At 42.4% G+C, this 20096-nt stretch overlaps 2 protein-coding genes across 2 annotated transcripts in view; one reads left to right on the top strand and one right to left on the bottom strand.

Annotated features, from left to right (window-relative positions):
• MED12L (mediator complex subunit 12L) overlaps nt 1-20096 on the top strand; it is a 625295-nt gene that overhangs the window by 48237 nt on the left and 556962 nt on the right.
• Nucleotides 1-20096, bottom strand: part of CLRN1 (clarin 1) — a 53223-nt gene that overhangs the window by 29192 nt on the left and 3935 nt on the right. The window lies entirely within an intron of this gene.

The raw sequence follows: 20096 nt of genomic DNA, 5'->3' as shown, positions 1-20096 counted from the left end.
GTAGCCCCCATTTTGCCTTGCATTTTCCAGGGAACTGACAAACATCCTGACTAGACTGATGCTCAACTGTGGGAACTCTTATTGGGAGCTCCTATCGGACAAGACTTCTTTCACCTCCAATCATCAAGCAGTCACACAATTAGGCAATTACTAAGTGCGGGAGACTTAGACAAAAGCCAAAGCAAACCAGGCTTTGCCCTCATGGAGCTTCTATTCCATCTGTGGGAGGATGATGGGGTGGGAGATATCATCATTTATATAATTAAATATGTCTAAAATAAAGACCAAGAGTCTTGGAGGAGGAGGCTAAAGTGTCTGAAGAAATCAGGAGGGACTTCAAGGAGAAAGTGCTCCATGGGCTGAGATTTGAAGGAAACTAGGGATTTTAAGTGGCTGAAGAGAAGAGGAAATGCATTCCAGATGTCAAATATAGGAACCAGAGATGGAATTTAAAAAGAATAGGAAAAATAGCCAATTTGACTTGGAAGTAGTATGTATAAATTGGGGAGAACAGCATAAGGAAGCTGGGACAGTAGACTGGGGTCAGGATGTTATTGTTCAGCTGTTTCAGTCATGCCTGCCTCCTTGGGATTCCATTTAGGGTTTTCTTGGCAGAGCTATTGGAGTGGTTTGCCATTTCCTTTTCCAACTCATTTTATAGATGAGGAAACCAAGGCAAGCAGGGTTAGTTAAGTGACTTGCTCAGGGTCACACAGCTAATAAGTGTCTGAGGCCAGATTTGAACTCAGAAAGATGAGTCTTCCTTATTCCACAGCATCATTTAGGATTTCAGCTGCCAAAAGAGGAATTTGGATTTGACTCTATAGGTAATAGGGAGCCCCTGGGATTCTGAGAGCCCAGGACAGACGTGGTCTGACCTGTGGTTTAGTAATATCACTTTGGCATCTATATGGAGGAGTGTGGATTGAAGAGGTTAGAAATTAGAGCAGGTTGATCAATGAGGAAGCCACAAAAATAACCCAATTTAAAGGTGAAAAGGGTCTGAACTAGGGTTGTCCTTGTGAATAGACAGGAAAGGATCATGGGGGTCCATGCTGCAGAGGAAGAGTGAATAAATGGAGATGACACTGTAGGACAAGCTTGAGGATAGAAGCCTCAGCTTTCTGTTCCTCCCTCTTCCCATTCTCTCTCTGGCCCTTCCAGTCCCCAAGCAATTAAGTGAGAAGGAGCCACCTGGGAGGCTGCTGGCCCAGGCTTCTTCACACCAACAGCCTAATTAGAGCCTCAGGGATGATTTACTCCACCAACTTCTCTGGACTGGATAGTCCCCCTCCCGGATGACTCATGACTGGAGGATGACTTCCTCCCTCCCTCTCTTCCAATTGTTATTCAGACTTCTCCTCTCTGGAGAAGAAAATCGTTTTTACCTGCTGTCCCTTCTGTAGACTTCCTTCCTCTCCAAATCCACCTAGCTTGACCCCAGTCCTCCTCCAGCCTTGGTTTTCAGCCTGCCTTCTGGAGATCCACCCCTTGGCTTCTCCCTTTCATAGACCCTCCAACTAAAGGGATAGGCTTTCTCTTTCAAAGACATTGACTCTCTGGCCACCCTCTCCAGTCCTGGTCACTCTGTTTCTCAAAGTTTCCCACTGCCTGAACCCTTCACCCAGGGTCAAGAGGAAGAGCTGCCATACTGCTTTTTCATCCCTACCATTCGTTTCAAGACCCTCCTTCTGCAACCAAGTTGCTCAGCAACTTGGCCTCTTTTGGAGCTCACACTAGGTGTGTAGATCCCTGTTGCTATTATCTACCCACCTCCAGTCCACTCTCCTTCCTTCCTCAATGACTTCATAGTATTCCTCTCCTTCCCAACCACTGCCTCATTATTGGTAACTTCAATATTTCCAAGTGTCAGTTCAACCTCAGCCCTGAGGACCTTGGTCTTCTCTCCATCTCAGCTACCAATTAGGGAGGTAGGACCTAAGAACCTATCATTGACCTAAACTCATCCTGAACTCTGAAATGTTCCTCTCTGATCATAGACTCCCATCTTTTTCATCTTTTCTACCATTTCACTTCTCAATTATAAGGGAGGGGGAAAATCTCTCTCTCTCTCTCTCTCTCTCTCTCTCTCTCTCTCTCTCTCTCTCTCTCTCTCTCTCTCTCTCTCTCTCTCTGTATTTAGCTATGCCTGGATTCAAGTCTATTCTCAGACATTTAACTTTTTGTATAATTATGGAAAAGTCACATAACTTCTTAGTGCCTCAGTTTCTTTATCTGTAAAAATAGGGCTGCTGAACTCAATCGCCTTTTAAATTTCCTTTCGATTCTAAATCTATGGTCTTGTCACAAGGCAAATAAAAAAATAAGATAAATTATGAGAAATTTCTCTAGCCCAATAAAAAGCTTTTTCCTTATTTCTCAGTTTCAAAGTAGGATAGACCTGGAGAAAAGGAACAAAAGACCTTTCACTAGGGAAGGGGAGAGGGAAATATAAATGCAGGATTGTGTCAGACTTTTCAAATATGATCTTATTCAATCAGAAATTTAACAGAAGATTTCTTTTTTTTTTTTAAACCCTTACCTTCCGTCTTGGAGTCAATACTGTGTATTGGCTCCAAGGCAGAAGAGTGGTAAGGGCTAGGCAATGGGGGTCAAGTGACTTGCCCAGGGTCACACAGCTGGGAAGTGTCTGAGGCCAGATTTGAACCTAGGACCTCCAGTCTCTAGGCCTGGTTCTCAATCCACTGAGCTACCCAGCTGCCCCCAACAGAAGATTTCTTGTCCAAATAAAATCATTGTCTTCTCCCATCCCACTATGTGCCCAGTTTACTGACTCATCAAAAAACAATCTCCTTTCTCTAACTGGAAGGAAAGAAGAGAGGAGAAGAAGGTTGGGAAGTAGTCCCTTCTTTGAACCTCCTGTCCCATTTCGATTCTCAATATAGGTCAAGGGGAGTAACCCCACTGATTCCTCAAGAAGAGAGAGAGATGGTTGTTATGGTATGTTACCCCAGAATTATACTATTACATATCTTGATTTTTTTTTCTTAGATTCCTATAAATATTACCTAAAATTGTCTTGGGCCAGAGACATGTCAGAGGGCATAAGAAAACTGGCATATTAGACAGCTCGCTTTCTAAGTCAGAAATGATTTGGAATTAGGTTACTCTTAAATAAAATTGTTTCTGACAGACGGGTAGCAGAGTAGTTCCTGACAGTATTAATATTTTTTCTTCTTCTACAATAATGATCCTATGAATGAATGACGGCATGCATGAATGAATGAATGAATGAATGAATGAACAAATGAATTGTGCGAAGGACTCAAGATGCAAATATGAAAGTATCCCTGCTCTCAAAGAGCTTTCATTCTAATGGAGGAGAAAGCACATTTGGAGACATGTTGGCCCAGAAAAGGAGTTATGGAGTGGGAAGTCATAAAGATGATCCATTAGCACTCTCTTTCCAGGGACAATGGTAGTGGTAATTTAATTACAGTTTCCTGAGAAAGAGATTGAAGACAGGGGTTCTGTGGTATCATGAAGAGAGAATGACCCGGGAAAGATGCACCATTCCATGAAATGTGGAGCCAAGGGGCTTAGCTCACCCCCAGTATGGCTCCTGGTGTTCCAATTTGGAGACAACAGCAAAGCAGCAGTGATGAAATGCCCTTATCTTTCTTGTGACTTCTGGTCCCTCGGTCCTCTCCTGTTCCCCCCATGCCTCATCTCTGTTGTGAACTCATATTTGCCCCTTTATGGTCTCAAACCTGTAATTAGTCAACTCAACATGGCTCCATCTTCTGCCCTCAGCCTCTTGCCACTTTATCTTTATGCTGTTCACATCGTACCAATTCTGTGCCCTGGATCACTCCCACCATCTGCCTTTTCTGCTTCCATTCCCAGCTGCCGAACATGCTGGAGGAAGTCAAGAAACCAGGCAAAGAGAATCCACAACAAATTCATGTTATTTAACACAACTTGGCCTCAAGGCCCCATGGCATAGTTCCTATTTATCTTTGATTGAGGATCACAGTCTTGACAACATCTATTTCGAAAACTCTTCAAGCCTCTGACTCTCCCCACACCACGCAGCCTCGCAAAATGACCTTGCCTTCTACTTAGCTGAAGATTAAGGCTGTTCAACATGAGCTCCTCTTCTCTATGCCTCAAAACCCGTTTTCCATTTTTATCTCTCTTCCCAGAGGGGGAACTGGATGTTCTAATCCAGCTACATGTGCCCTTGATTTCATCCCCTCCCACTCTCTTCAGGATAAGCCCCTATGGAGAACTCTTTCTCTCTCCAATCTCTCTACCTGTAAACATGCTGAAATAGCCCCTCCCCTTTAAAATGGGGGGTGGGGGGGAAACACTTTCTTTTATGCTACCGCACTCATTATTTCCAATACCATGGTGCTTATTCACTAAAAAAACCCCAACAAACCTTACCTTCCATCTTAGAACCAATACTGTGTATTGGTTCCAAGTCACAAGAATGATAAGGGCTAGGGAAGTTGGGTTAAGTGACTTGCCCAGGGTCACACAGCTAGGAAGTATCTGAAGCTCCATATGAACCCAGGACCTCTCCTGTCTCTGGAACTGGCTCTCAATCCACTGAGCCACATAACTACCACCTGCTTATTCACTCTTCTACCCCTTATTAGCCCTCTGGCCCCAGAACTCTATAGGAAAGGATTACTAGTGACCTGACTTTCAGTATTCATCCTTCTTGACTTTTCTGTAGTGCACGATCCTACCAAATACCCATCTAAGCTCCTTTGGCCTCTGGGACAATCTGAGTCCTTTTCCTCCTCCATTTTGTTTCTGCCCTCTTAGTCAAGAAGATGGACCAAAAATAACTAATTGGTAGTTGATAGCCCATTCATTCTAAGTAAGTAGATAGTAAGAAAGAGTCTAGCTGCTCTGGATGAATTTAAATCCCAAGGGGCCAAGGAGATCCCTCTTCAGATGTTGAAAGAGCCAGCAGGTTTGACTACTGAGACACCATCTCTGAAGATTTCATGGAGATTGAGTGAGGTACAAAGTTATCTTGATTTCCAAGAATAGGAGCAAAATTGTCTCCATGCTCTACAGGTCCCTGAGCCTGATTTGAATTCTTGAAAAAATTCTAGAAATCATTGTTGTTATTTTTTAAACCCTTACTGTGTATTGGTTCCATGGCAGAAAAGCAGCATGAGCTAGGCAATGGAGGTTAAGTGATTTTCCCAGCATCACCCAGCTAGGACGTGTCTGAGGTTGGATTTGAACCCAGATCCTCCCAACCACACTCTATCCACTGTGCCTCCTAACTGCCCTGTGTATACATTTTTTATTTGATTCCTAAGCTGTCAGATCAGGATAATACTGTAGGTAAAGTTTACCTAGATTTTAACAAAGCAAATACTTCATGTCATTCTTGTGAAAAAGATAGTAAAATGAGGATAAGACAACAGGATTATTGGTTGGATTCAGAACCGATTAAATAGCCAGATGTAAAGACTAGTAATTAATGGTTCTTTATTGGTTTGGAATAACTTCTCCAGGGAATTGCCTCTGGGATCTCTCCTTGACTAAGTGGTGTTTCACATTTTGACCAATGAGGTAAAGACATCAATGGCATGATTTTCATCAATGGCATGCTTTTCAAATTTGAAGATGATCCCGTATGAAAGAACCAGGAACCCAAAAGGTCATGAAAGACTAGAACATTCGGCTGAATGAAAAGATTATTAATAGGAATCCATGTAAAGTTTTACACTTGGAGTAAAAAAATTGACATTAGAAATCAAAGATGGTGGAAGCATGGTTAAACACAGTTCACTTGGAAATTTTTGGAGATCTCAGTGGACTAAAACCTCAGTTGGAGCCATTAATATAATTGTTGTTCAGTCATTGAGTCCTGTCTGCCTCTTTGTGAACCATAACACACCAATACTATCTACTCAATTTTCTTGGAGTAGCTTCCACTCAATCCACTTCTCTGGCGCATTAAGACAAACAGGGTTAAGTGGCTTGCCCAAAGTCACAGAAATAGTAAATGTCTGAGGCTGGATTTGAACTCAGGTCTTTCTGGGTAATATAATACGCATGAAAACTGTTTGTAGTTTAATGTTAAATTGAGTTAAGAGAAGCATAGCACACAAATTGGCTATGAGACCTTGGGTAAGTCACTCAGCCCCTCAGGATTCTAGGCAACTCTCAAAGACTCTTACATTGCCAAGAAGGTGTTGATCTACATGAATGAAGGACGGTCCTCCCTGGAGCTCCTTACATCAATAATTTTGGTTTGTTGTTTATTCAATAGTAAAAAGAATAGCTTTTCCTTATATTTCACTTTAACACTTGTAAAATCTTTAACATAACATCACAATGCTTGGCATATGGTAGGTGCTTAATAAGTGCTTGTCAATCAATTGATTGATTTGACTAGCTTCTCATAATGACCCTGCACTGTTGGCGCTATTATTATCCTTATTTTGCTGATAGAAAAGGAAAGCTAAAAAGTGACAAGTTGTTTAAATTCTCTATATTTAATTTGGGCAGCTAAGTGCCTCAGGTCTGGAGACAGGAAGATTCATCGTCCCAAGTTCAAATCCAGCTGTATGACCCTAGGCAAGTCCCTTTATCCTGTTTGTCTCAATTTCCTCATCTGTAAAATTATATAGAGAAGGAAATGGTAAACCACTCTAGTATCTTTACCTAGAAGACCTCAGATGGAGAGTCACAAAGAGTTAGACATGACTGAAAAATGACTGAACACACGTGTTTCTGTTTTCCTCATCTGTAAAGATGGGGGAGCTGGAAGAGATGATCTTTATGGTACCTTCCAGTTCTGATTCTGGGACTTATCTGCCCTGGGGCTGAAACTTCTCTATGGATTGTCTTGCCTTTCTGTTTGCATCCCCAGCATTTAGCATAGTCCTTCATATATAATAAGTACCTAATAAATGCTCTTTTCATTGATTGGTTTATTCATTCATTCTTGTGTTCAAGGCATTGTGTTAAATGCTGATAATAGCAAGACAAAAGGAAAAATTGTCCTTTCCTGCCCTCAAGGAATGTATATTTGGTGGAGAGTAGGGAGGGGTAGAATATCGACAAAGATATTTCAGTGTAACCTGCCTTTGGACCCTGTATAAGCACAAGATACTTGGAGAGGAAATCAAATATTAGCAACTAGAGAAATCTGTGCCAGGGACCCCTCTGGCCATTTGGAGAAACTTGTGACCCCTCTTAAACTAATGTTTGAAAATGCATCAGATGTGGCGAACAGAGAAACGGAAGCTCAAAATAAAAATGAATATTAAAAATGAAAATGGAAATACAGCAAATGAAGGAGACTAATGATACTGCTTGTTTAAAATGTTCTTGGATCCGAAACTAAGAGCTCCTGAACTAGATGGGAATCGTGTAAGGTAGTACCTGAATTCCTTCCCAAGTTGGAGCCTCATTTCCCCATTCTTCAAAATGAAGATTGACTTAAGCATTCAAGTTTTCAGCTCTGATATTCTGATTCTGTTGTGACCCCAAAGCTCCTTTTATTAGGATGGGTTGTTATTTCATCTTCCACTGACTAGTTTATCTCCTCTATGTGATCCTACAACTGTCTAGAGTCCCTCAAAGGATAGTGCAGGGTAGAAAAAGAAAAGCTACTTAAGAGACAGCTTGGCAGAGTGCAAAGAGAGTTAAACTAATTGACAATAGGGCCTAAGTGCAAATCTTGTTTCTGACACTTGGTAGATTTGGGAAAAGGTAAATGAATCTGAAGGGGGTGAGGAGGTGGGTATCTTACTTTGGAATGACTAATTCAAGCTAGAATCCAGGTCTCTGGACAATCTAATCTTCCTTCCTTCCTTCCTTCCTTCCTTCCTTCCTTCCTTCCTTCCTTCCTTCCTTCCTTCCTTCCTTCCTTCCTTCCTTCCTTCCTTCCTTCCTTCCTTCCTTCCTTCCTTCCTTTCTTTCTTTCTTTCTTTCTTTCTTTCTTTCTTTCTTTCTTTCTTTCTTTCTTTCTTTCTTTCTTTCTTTCTTTCTTTCTTTCTTTCTTTCTTTCTTTCTTTCTTTCTTTCTTTCTTTCTTTCTTTCTTTCTTTCTTTCTTCCTTCCTTCCTTCCTTCACCCCTTTTTTCCTTCCTACCCCCTCTCTTTACTTTAACTTCCATCCTAGTAACAACTTTAGGAGAGAAGAACTAGGTAAATGGAGTAAAGTGATTCACCCAGAGTTTCACAGCTAAGAAGTGTCTGAAACCAAATTTGAACCCAAGTCCTGCCAACTCCAGGCCTGGGAAGCTTCTTTCAATATAAAATGATATTCAAATAAAAGATCATGCTCTGCAAAATCTGGGACTTCATACATAAATGGTCTACAAGAGTCTAACATTACTATGCAGAAGAATTATGTTTTCCACAAGCTCCATTTAGAAATGTAGGGATCACTAGGGGTTCAGATCTCTCATTTTTCTTGGGGATCAGACACGAGGAGGCCAAGAGTCTTGACTGATGGCTATAAATTTAGCAGATGTGATGAGCTGACCTGTAAGGTCATCCTGGTGCAGACAGTGTATTGTTCTAAGCACTAACGGTAGTTGGAGGGCTACATGAAGGCTCCTTTCCTTGGGGAAGGGAGCCTCAGGCAGCTGAAGAGTTTCTGATGCCTATTTTCTCCTTTTTAAACTCTCCAACTCTAAGATTCTTTGATATGATTCTAAGCAGGCGGTGATAGTCACCAGCATCTCTGGTTCTTTGGGTACATGTACATATATTAATTTCTTATGTGATGCTTGTCACACACCTTGCTTGGTACCTGATAGATTATCCCCATTCCTTTTTCCTTGTGTAATTTCTTGGTCATTCTCACTAATGACTTGTCTGAAATAATCTGTTCACAGCCCTGGACTGATGGCGTGCCTCTGGCAAGCACCCCTATTAGTCTCTTCAAAAGGAGCACAGATAAATGGTTAGGATAGGGCTGGCCTTTGGAAACACATTACAGGAGGGCTCTGATCTCTGTGTGACCCCATGGGGGAGATGTCTTGCTGGAACATCTGTTCTTCTCTGTTAAATTCACCCTTGGAGCTGTAGCTTCCAGGGTTGTACCTAGGTAGAGGCAACTGGGACTTTGGCTCAGGATGCCAAAGTTTACAAGGTGCTGACAGTACTCAGCATCCGTCAGCATCACAGAAACAATTGAGCTTAGAAGCTGGTTAGCAAGGATAACTGGTTAAAATAGGAAGCTACCAGATGGTGTCCTGTCTCCTCCCAAGTCAGTTCCTTCTTTGCTTGGTTCTCACTATACCTCTTCCCAGAGCTCCTTCTCTAATCCCAGCTTCAGGGAAACAATTTGGAATTGTGTAGAAAAATTTGTACATGCCCCTCTGACCTAGAGATTCCATTGCTGGGTGTAAGATCTTTTCCTCAAGATATCTGTTGTCACACATCTATTCTGTCCTCAGTCCCATCAGATATATTTGCCCAAGGTCCATATTATGGTACTTGCTCAAGATGCAAAACAGAACTGGCCTCTCTCCATCCCCTTATCAGAAAGTAGATCCTGGGTGGGGGAGTGTCAAAGGGAACTTCTTGCCATTTCCTGATATATATGGCTCCATGCAAATAGACCTCAAGACTGCTAAAAGGCTTCACCTGAATGTGCCTGGAGAATTTTCATCCCAATGTAGCCACCATGCAGACCCATACAAAGGAGCAGAAATGCCCTTCTGAAAATTGGCTGCCCTCCTCACCAGAAACCCCCTTGGCTCCCACCAATACTGCCCTACTGGGGCAAATGCCTTGGTTGCTTTTCAGATCCATCCCTGCCTTGATCTGCTGTTGCTTTGACTCAGTGGTCCCTCCTTGCTCAAATATTTTCAGATGCAAGAAGCAGAGGAGCTTGTCTAAGCCTTCAAAACTAAGTTAGGAAAATATCACTGATTGCCATCTTCCTTCTCAATTAAAGCCAGGGATAGAAGATAGATTCTGGGGCCCCTTTTTCTCTTCTCTACTTTTCATTCTTTCACATAAAAAGACTTGTGGATGTGCGGATGGATGTTAACAAAAGATTGTCTTTGGTCCCTGGTGTCTCCATGTTTATTTTCTTTTAAAGGGAATGAGGTCAGTATCCTTTCTTCTTAGAGGAAATGTTCTTCAGCAAGACCAGTTAGTCACTATGAAAATGTACTAAAGGCATTCTCTGACCCACACTCACTGTATTCATCTTTTTCTAGTATCTTCCCTAACATCTCTCCCAGTTTTGGAGGTCTACATGGCCAAGGGAAATGGAGCTTGGGACTCATTGAAACTGGCGGACCTGATGTTGACTTGGCAGAACAGTTTTACACTGAGCTGTGCCAGTACCTTTTCTGAAATCCCCCACCCAAAATGTAAGCCGATGGATCTCCATCTACCTGATTCCATCTATGGCAAAGCCGATTCAGCCCAAGTGAGTCTTAATCACCTGTGGTGGTCTAGGGACAACAGATGCTTGGGTAAATATGTGTCTCAGATAATAGAACACACTTGACTGCTTCTAATCTGCAGGGGTATGATTACATTGGGGTAATAACTCCCCAGAACATCTTTGCCACAGTTGTAGCACACTGGGAGAGCTAAATATGAGCAATGCATAAATTAATCTGCCCTGTAAAATGTTTACCAGCAGTCAGCTCTATTGGCCATGCAATAAAAGCATGTTATTTGATAGCAAATTAATGCATTATCTATGTGACCCAATGAAAGGCCAATTCTTTATATTTTTTGTTGGATTGATGTATCCCCTTGTAAAATCTGCCTGTAATGTCTTTAATGTAGCCCACAGAATGCAATTAAGTGCACAAATGAGTGTATTAAAAATGGTCTTTTTAACTCTCTGATCCTATTGTAACAAAGTGTTGAGCTCAGAGAGACAGAGAGAGAGGGAGAGAGATAGACAGACAGACAGACAGACAGACAGAGAAACAGAGAGACGATCAGAGAGGAGACAGAAACAGAAAGAAAAGAGAGAAAAGAGGGAGAGAAGAGAGAAAGAAAAGGGAGACAGAGAAAGAGAGGAAGAGAGAGATAAACAGAAAGAAAAGAGGAGAGAGACAGGGAGAAAGAGAGAAGAGTGAGAAATAGATAGGGAAAGAGAGACAGAGAAAAGAGAAGAGAGAGAGAAGAGAAACACACACAGAGAGATAGAGGCAGAGACAGAGAGAAAAACAGAGAAACAGAGAGGAGAGAGACAGAAACAGAAAGAAAAGAGAGAAGAGAGAGAAAGAAAGAGAAGAGGGAAACAAAGAGAAGAGAGAGACAGAAACAGTCAGAGAAAGAAGAGAGAGGAGAGAGGAGAGAAAAACAGAGACAGAGAAGAGAGAGAGAGAAGAGAGAGAGAGAGAGAGAGAGAGAGAGAGAGAGAGAGAGAGGGAGGGAGGAGGCACTGAACAAATATTGCATGGAGTTGACTAGAAGAGGCTGTTTCTAGCCACTGCCTATATCTGGAGGACTGCTCATATTGCCTAATGAAAGAGATGATGCTTTTGATAGTTGCCTTGGTGAATGCGTAAGTGATCTTGGATACCTCTTTTTTGGCAATATCTGCCTGGGAGGTTTTACTTAGCAAAGATAGGTCCATCCTACCTTAGTTGTAAGGTATGTTTAGACTCCCCCCATCCCAGTCAAAGGTCTGTTTTGTGGCACTTGTCCAAGGCACAATAATATCTAATTGTAGCTGAACCATCAGGAAATATCTCTGCCTTAAACATTCATTATTAAAGTAATTTAAAGATATGATGCAAAAGCTTTGCAGTAAGCCTTTAGTATTCATTCCTTCTGACTTTAGCAATTATCTATTGAATACATACTATGGACATGATTTTTATTTTTTAATGCAAACTGTCTTTCGTGTTTCTAGACACTTGTATACACAGGCTTAGCAGGAGGCAAGGACTTGTGGGGTGAGGATTACAGAGATGGGGATCCCAGTGGACCAATGTTCCCTTCATTGGTTTGGGAACCTCCCAGTGTGGAAACTCCCCCCATTGATGAAAACTGGCAGATTCTCTTGTAACTGTGATAATTCAGGGACTGGCTCACTGTGTTCACACAGTTAATTTGTGTCAGAGGCAGAACTCGAATCCAGGTCATCTTGACTTTCTATATTATACTGCTTTATGAAGCTGCTCTAGTTGTAAGATAAAACTTGATTGAGATTCAATTTCCAAATCTGGCCTCAGACACTTCCTAGCTGTGTGACCCCAAGAAAGTTACTTAACCCCAATCCCCTAGCCCTTAGCCCTCCTCTGCCTTCGAACTGTTATTTAGTATTAATTCTAAGACAAAAGGTAAAAAAGCCAAAATGATAAAAAAAAAAAAAAACACCTCCCTCTCCCTGTGCCCCAGACCCAGAACACTTAGTCCTTTCACTTAGAGCTCAGCAGGAAACCTTTCCTGGTCCCCCTTCATGCCCAGCTGCTAATGCTTTCTCCTCTCCAAGTATCTCCCATCTACTCTGTCTCACTCTTAGATCTGCCTACAACGATGGGCATGATGTCTTCTCCGTTACATGGCAAGCTTCTGTGAAGGCTCTGTGTTTCGCACCCTGTGCACCACTCAGCCTAGCACAGGATAAATGATTAATAAATATGTGTTGACTTAAATATAGAACTCATATTGTAAATCTATGGAAACTCAGAGAGGGGTTGGGATGGCTACAGAGCTGAAGCTGCTTTAAAAGTGTAGATTTTAAAAATGAATATCCAATACTCCAAGTATTATATTTATAAGATTTATTCATGATAAAACTTGAAGCAAGGAAAGAAAAACCTCAGGAAAGAAAACCCACTTTCACAGCCACGTACATGGAAAAAAAAAAGAGCGAAGGAAGAGTTACCCACAGCTTAAAAACCATAACGTTGCTAATGTGAATGAAAAACAGAATTCTGGGAGATGAAGTTCAAATTTTTGTAATTATACAAAAGTAAGTATCTACTAAGTAATCAAAGAGTGCAACAAAAAGATCATAAGGGATGTAGATAATATTCCAGAGGCAGCACTTGAACTCAAGTCTTTATGATGCCAAGACTGGCCATCTGTCCACCACTGCGTGTTTCTTCTTTGCTTGCTAAGCCCAAAGCAGGCTGGGTCCTCTGTTTTTCTATGCCTTCTTCCATTGGCTGTCTAGCCCCAAAGAGTTGGATGGGATAGGAATAAAGTTGGCTCCAGAGATGCGGGAAGAATGTGGCCGGTTCTTTCAGAGGGATTTTGAAACCTAGTTTCAACAACATGGCCAGTTATATAAAGCCTCCTTCTGTCCTGGGACTTGGAACCCCCATCTACTGTGCTGGGGGTGAGGTGGGAAGGGGAGCTTTGGGTTGAGGACCCAAGGGCAACATCAACTTGCTTAGCTAGCACCTGCTGTGAATTGAGAAGAATGGAGCATCTGGGGAGAGAGATGCTCCTGGAAGAGTGAAGGTTGGTCCCAGAGGTGTGGGGGGAAGCCCAGAGTAGAGAGAAGCTTCCCAGGGAGAATGCTGACTGCTTCTGACTTAGGAGGAATGTTTGGCATAGGTTTTTAGGTCATTGATGCAGGAGGAAAATATCGTGTGGAAAACCAGCTGGAAGTGGGAGGGCAGGCAAGATGAGAAGGGCTGTCCTGGATAGAATGGGCAGCACCTCTGCTCTGGAGGAGCCCCAGGAGGCTTTAGGAGACTGTGTGACTCTTCAGTGAAAGCAGAAACCTGGTCTAATCCTGAGCCTCTAAAGCAACACGGAATAGCAAAGAGAGCTCTGTGATTACCTGTGTGATCTTGGACCAGTTCCCTTCGAGCCTCTGTTTCCTCATTTGTAAGAGAAGGGCATCGGTCTGGAGCTTCTTGGAGGTCCCAGCTCTAAATCAGGGGAATGTAGAACCACGTCGACTGTGCCTTCCCAAAAGGGCCACACAGGGGGAGGAGAGACTGAAGGGAAAGCTGCATCAGTTGCCATAGGCAACAACCACTGGAAACAGCCCAGCAGCAGCTCTAACAGCACCTGCAGCCTCCTCAGTGAAGGGGGAAGCGAGGTCTGACCCGGAGAGGAGAACTAGCAGCTGAGACTCTGAGTGGGAGACCTCAGGGGACCCCCTGAGCGGCAGAGGGAGGAAAGTACCCCTTCTTGAGCCTCCCATAGTCAGGACCTTAAAGTATTGACAGCCTTTGAACTCAAAAGCAGTGAGGGAAACCCCCTGGCCCACATGTGCCCGTCTCTGCCCCTTCCCAGTCAACAAGGCTTTATTAAATGCCTCCTCTGTACCGAAGGGGCTATGCTAGCCTACAGGGACTGAGATAAAACAGTTGCCTGCCCTCATGGAACTTATAGTCTATCAGAAAAAGATGAAAAAGCAGGATGGGGGAAGGGAAAGGAGAGGAGTCCTCAGGGGCAATTTTAGGGGGAAAGGATCTCTAAGATTTCTTTCTTGTTTTGCTGAGGGAGTGATCATCGAATCAGCTCTGAGCTGAGGGCAGCCAGGGGCCACAGAAAATAGAGTTGAGAGCCTAGAATCAGGAAGACCTGAATCTGGCCTCAGCCATTTACTAGCTGCATGACCCTGAGCAAGTCACCTAACTGCTCTATGCCTCAGTTTCCTCATCTGTAAAAGGGGGATAACAATAGTACCTACTTCCCAGGGTTGTTGTGAGGTCCAATCCATGTCCACCCAATCATCCTGTGTCCCTTTCCCATTTTGCCCTTCTCTTCTATTGTGTCCCTTATGAAATGCTTATTCTATTGTTAACAAATAGCATTCCATCTTCTGGCTTACCCCAGGGAACAAGGCTCCGTCTCCAGTTATGCCACACTCTTCTATCCTCTAATATGCTGGGCCAGTAGGCTTCTTGTTTATTATTGCCACTCAGTCAAAATTTGCTCATTAATGACTCTCATGGGTTCAGCTTTCATCTCCATCCAGATGATGCCCAAATCCCCATATTCAGCCACCATCACTCTCCTGAGCTCCAGCTTGGCATTTCTGCTTGCCTGTTGGGATCACACCTGGATTGCCCCCTCAGCATCTCAAAGTTGACATGGGACACGATTTGGAAAAAATAGGTCTTAGGTCTTATCTCTCACTCCATCCTCTGTAAAAGTCTACCCCAGCTGCCAGGTTCAAGGATACCACCATTTTCCCTACGGTCCTGGTTCACCATCATCACCGAAGGTTTGCTCTCCATCACTTACAATTTCCAAAAAAATTGTCAAATCCAGTCGGTTCTACTTCTATGATATTTCTTGTACCTATTCTCTCCTCTCCTCACACAACCATCCTAATCTGAGCCCTCATCACCTCTCCCAGAGACCAAAGCAATCGCCTCCCAATTGTTCCTTCTGTGCCAAGCCTCTTCCTTCTTCCATCCATCTTCTACAAAGCTACCAAATGTATATCCCATCATGTTCCCCCCACACTCCAGAGGCTTCTGTGGTTCCCTCTTGCCTCAAGGATAAAATACAGACTCCTCTTTGGTGTTTAAAGCCCTTCACAACTTGTTTCAAGGGCAAGCTAGATCAAGAAGACCTGAATTCAAATCTGACCTCGGACACTTACTAGTCGCGTCACCCTGCTGGCCTCAGTTTCCTCATTTGTAAAATGAGCTGGAGAAGGAAATGGAAAATCATTCCAGGATCTTTGCCAAGAAAATACCAAATGGGGTCAACAAAGAGTTGGACTGAATTGAAAATGACAGAACAGCAATAATGAAATGTTGCTAAGTCAATGGAAATTCTTCCTCCCCCTTCAAAATTGTATATTCTATTAAAAGTGACCTCTTTACCATTCTCTCTATGTGATGTTCCATCTCTCATCTCCAGACCTATGGGCAGGCTATCCTTCATGCCTGGTATGTTCTCCAGACTATCTCCAGGGAGGTGTTAGGTTAGACCAACCTCAAACGGATTGAGGAAGAGGAAGGAGAGAGATGGGGGGGGGGAGACAGACAGACAGACAGACAGAGACAGAGAGAGACAGTGACAGAGACAGGGAGACAGAGAGACAGAGAGACAGAGACAGAGACAGAGAGAGAGAGAAAGAGAGAGAGAGAGAGGGAGGGAGAGAGATAGAGAGAGAGAGAGAGAGAAAGAGAGACAGAGAGAGAGAGAGAAAGATTAAGACACAGGTCAGTCTTCTGCTACCATCTGACCTTCCTCACCTTGTCTTCTCCAAATCACCTTCTTCCTCTGAGAAAATGCTGAGGGCTACTTGGACTTCACCTTCTCTCACCTTAGCCTACTGCTCACCTCGAATTATTTATTTATCTTACCTCTGAATAGAGAAAAGAATCTGGGATGGGGGAAAAGAATATAGAAGTATGTAGTGTCATCTGTAAATCTGATAAACTCTCCATCTATTCCTTGATCCAACTCACTGATAAAAATGTTAAAACAGCACAGGTTCAAGGACAGATTCCTAAGCTGGTCCCTGGGAGACCTCGTTCTAAGTTGATATCAAACCGTTCATTATTATTCTTTGGGTTTAGCCATTCAGTCACTTCTGAACCTCCATAATTTTGTATATTATCAAGTCCGGAGCTCTTGATCCCTTCCTGAAGAATTGCATGAGAGACTTAGTCAAATAAATACTTCGGTAAAATTTTGCAAATTCTGTTTATAATGTTCCCTTTATCTTCTAGTCTACAAACTATCCCAAAAAAGACAATGGGGCTAGTCTGGTAAAGACTGTGTCGAAGAAGCTAGGTTGGTTATTGGTGATCATTGATTCTGTTTTTAGTTCCCTAAGTTCCCCTTTAATAATGCTCTTTTTTTTTAACCTTTACCTTCCATCTTGGAATCAATACTGAGCCCTGGTTCCATGACAGAAGAGCTGTAAGGGCTGGGCAATTGGAGCTGAGTGACTTATTTAGGGTGACATAGTGCTAAAGTGTCTGAGATCAGATTTGAATCCAGGACCTTCTATCTCTAGGGCTGGCTCTCAATCCACTGAGCCACCCAGCTGCCTAGATAATACATTCTTATATGCTGTTGACTTTTCATCTTTAGATTCTATTCTTTTGACCATAGGAAAAAATGAGCACATCTGTCCTTCTCTAATCTTGTGGTACTTCCTTGGTTCTGGGAGTTCTGGGAAAGCAGTATGGCAGCTCTATCTGTACTTAAGACATGGGCTGATTTTTTAATTGTTTATTTTTGACAATTTTGCCAGATAACCAGTCAGGAGGCAAAAGAGACAGATGAAAACTAGCTGGAGGCTTTACATATAAGGATTCAGGGTTACCCGACTTCTGTCCGGGTGTCAGACATTTGAGCCACCTCTGAACAATGTTAAGGCCAAATCAGAATTTTAGTTAATGTTCCTAGGGAGAGAAGATACATTTGCAAATTATACATGAAGTATATGCGGGTGTCATGCATAATGCAATCAATCTTCATGCCTGTTCTCAATCCAGTTGAAAAAACAAGTACTATGGTTAAAGCTGGACCCAGAGAAGGCATTTAATACTTGCTGACAAACAAAAAATCAAGTGCTTAAGGAAATAAAGATGATCATTTTTTAAAAAAAGAGTATCCTAGCAGAAATGGCCAAGGAATAGATAGCTAATCTCTGATTCCGGAAACCCCTGGGTTCAAGTCCCACCATGGATACATACTAACACTATGATCTTAGACAAGTCAAATGCTGGATCTGGAGGCAAGAAGACCTGAGTTCAAATCCTATTTCATGCCTAAGGAGGTAGAGAGGACAGATCATATACATAAACAAGGTAGAATGTGGTAAGTTCCTTGAGGTTCTTTAAAGAATTGGTAGTAGGAGAGATCTCATTTTTCAAGAAAGCATCAAGAAGGAGATGACATTTGAGATGGGCAAAGTTGAGGAGTGGAAAAATGTAGTAGAAGCAAAGAGCCTTGAATATCCATCCAAGGAGCTGATATTTAACTGGGTCAATGGGGAGACATGAAAGATTTCTGGACTGGAAGGTGACATGATCAGAATAGGAAATTAGGAAGATCAATCTCAAACTGGATTGGGGAGAGATGAAAGGAGCAAGACCTATAAATGGAGGGTTCTAGAGTGATTGAGTTAGTTCTCCTAAATTGTTTAGAATACCTCTTTTGGGATCTTTCTCCCATTATTTAATAAGTCAATGAAACTTTTTCCATAACTTATTAAGAGAAACTTCATCCTAGTTCCTATGCAAATTTCCACAAATTTGGAACTACTAAGGTTCAAATTCATGAGATTTTTGCTGTTCAACTTGAGAAGCAGAGCAGTGAGCCAGGTAAAGGAATTGTACTGGAGTCAGAATGACAGAATTTCAAGTTCCGCCTTTGACCTGTACTAACTGATGTTGTGGCTAGTTGCTCAATCTAACTCCAGATTCAGTAACAAAATTTGATGCAGACAAATTGCTCTCTGTCCTGGTGGAAAGAACTTTTATTTATTTATTTTAAACTCTTACCTTCCATCTTAGAATCAATATCGTATATTGGTTCCAAGGCAAAATAGTGGTAAGAGCAGGGAAATTGGGATTAAGTGACTTGCCCAAGGTCACCCAGCTTGGATGTATTGGAAGCCAGATTTGAACCGAGGAGATCCCATCTCTGAGTCTGGCTCTCAATCCACCCAGCTGCCCCAAGATAGAACATCTTGCTGAAGTCACAAGTGCATTTCCCCCTCACCCTAACCCCCCTCCACCAAACCCCAAATTTGACAGCACTGTGGAAGTTGTAAGCTGAAATACGAACCTATTTCATCCATCTAAAAAATAGTTCACACGTCTTTCTGGAATATTGAAATAGCTTGGCTACAAATAAATCATCAATTCAAGTTTAACTCTTCAGGGGGCAGTTGAAGGAAGGCTAGCCTTATAATCAAGCAGACCTGGTGGGCAGGTCTGTCTCTGACTCAGAGTAAGTATAACCATCATCAATTTGTTTAAACTCTCCATGCCCTCCAATTAGGACTATCAGTTACAGACAAGGCATTGATTGATACACATCAGGGAGACAGTCTCCATATGCAGATCAAATTACACATCTGGACCCTCTCAGAGAATGGGATAAAGCAGAACAGTCTCTATTCTCAAACTGCTTGCCATCCATGGTCTGCTTAGGAATAACCACCCTTATGCCTCGGAGTATCACATTTTTACGGTTTCCTATAGAACTTAAAAAAAATTCATTAAAGCCTAACTCTTGCCCCATCTTTCTCTCTCTCTCTCTCTCTCTCTCTCTCTCTCTCTCTCTCTCTCTCTCTCTCTCTCTCACACACACACACACACACACACACACACACACATGTTCAGAAAAGGCTATTTTGTTTTCCTGGCTACATTTAAAACCTCAACATAATGCTTCAAGTTTTTTCCTTCCATGTTGTCTTCTGGTGACATATGAGGGAAACTAAAGAGGAGTTGGGGGGGCTGGAAAGATGAAACATTCTTTTATCATAATGAATGGATTTGGGTGCTAAGTATGAATGCTGGTGACCTTTGGAAAATGAATGGCTGACCCAGAAACTGATGAGAATCAGCCAGATCAAACGAGGCAGAAAGAAGGCTCAAAGGATGTTTTCCCAGCCTATCAGGGTTTGCTGGCAATGCAAATTCCTTTTATAATTAAAAAAGACATAGTGGTCAGTAGAAAACAGGAAAAGGAACAAACAGGGCAAAATTGTCGAACCAATCTCCTTTGTCCTTCTCCACACTGTTTGGCAGGGTGACCGAAGCCACGGATAGTATACAAGGGTCAGGTTCTGAGACATTTTTGAAAGCAGCAACCAATAGGGATCTGGTTTTGAAGATGGATGGAGGCTGGCGCCATCTCCTTTTTTTTTTTTAAGCCTTTAACTTCTGTCCTAGACTCAATACTAACTATTGGTTCCAAAGAGAAAGAGCGATAAGGACTAAGGCAACTGGGTTCAAGTGTCTTGTCCAGGGTCTAATAGCTAGGAAGTATCTGAAACCCAATTAGTGCCATACATTCTCATGAAATGTCTTCTACCTGAAGAAGAGTTTGGGTAGAAACTTGGTGCCATTGATTATCTAACTATGTTAAAATATAATTTTTTAGGAAATAGGGTTACAGTTACTAACAACAAATAATGAAAACGTTGGGAAAATAACAAAGCCCTTCTAATGAACTCCCAACTTCTCCTTGAAACAAAGACTCGTCCTTATG

This window comes from Monodelphis domestica, chromosome 8 (genome assembly GCF_027887165.1).
Source record: "Monodelphis domestica isolate mMonDom1 chromosome 8, mMonDom1.pri, whole genome shotgun sequence".
Classification (NCBI taxonomy): domain Eukaryota; kingdom Metazoa; phylum Chordata; class Mammalia; order Didelphimorphia; family Didelphidae; genus Monodelphis; species Monodelphis domestica.
This window is presented reverse-complemented; position numbering and strand designations above follow the sequence as displayed.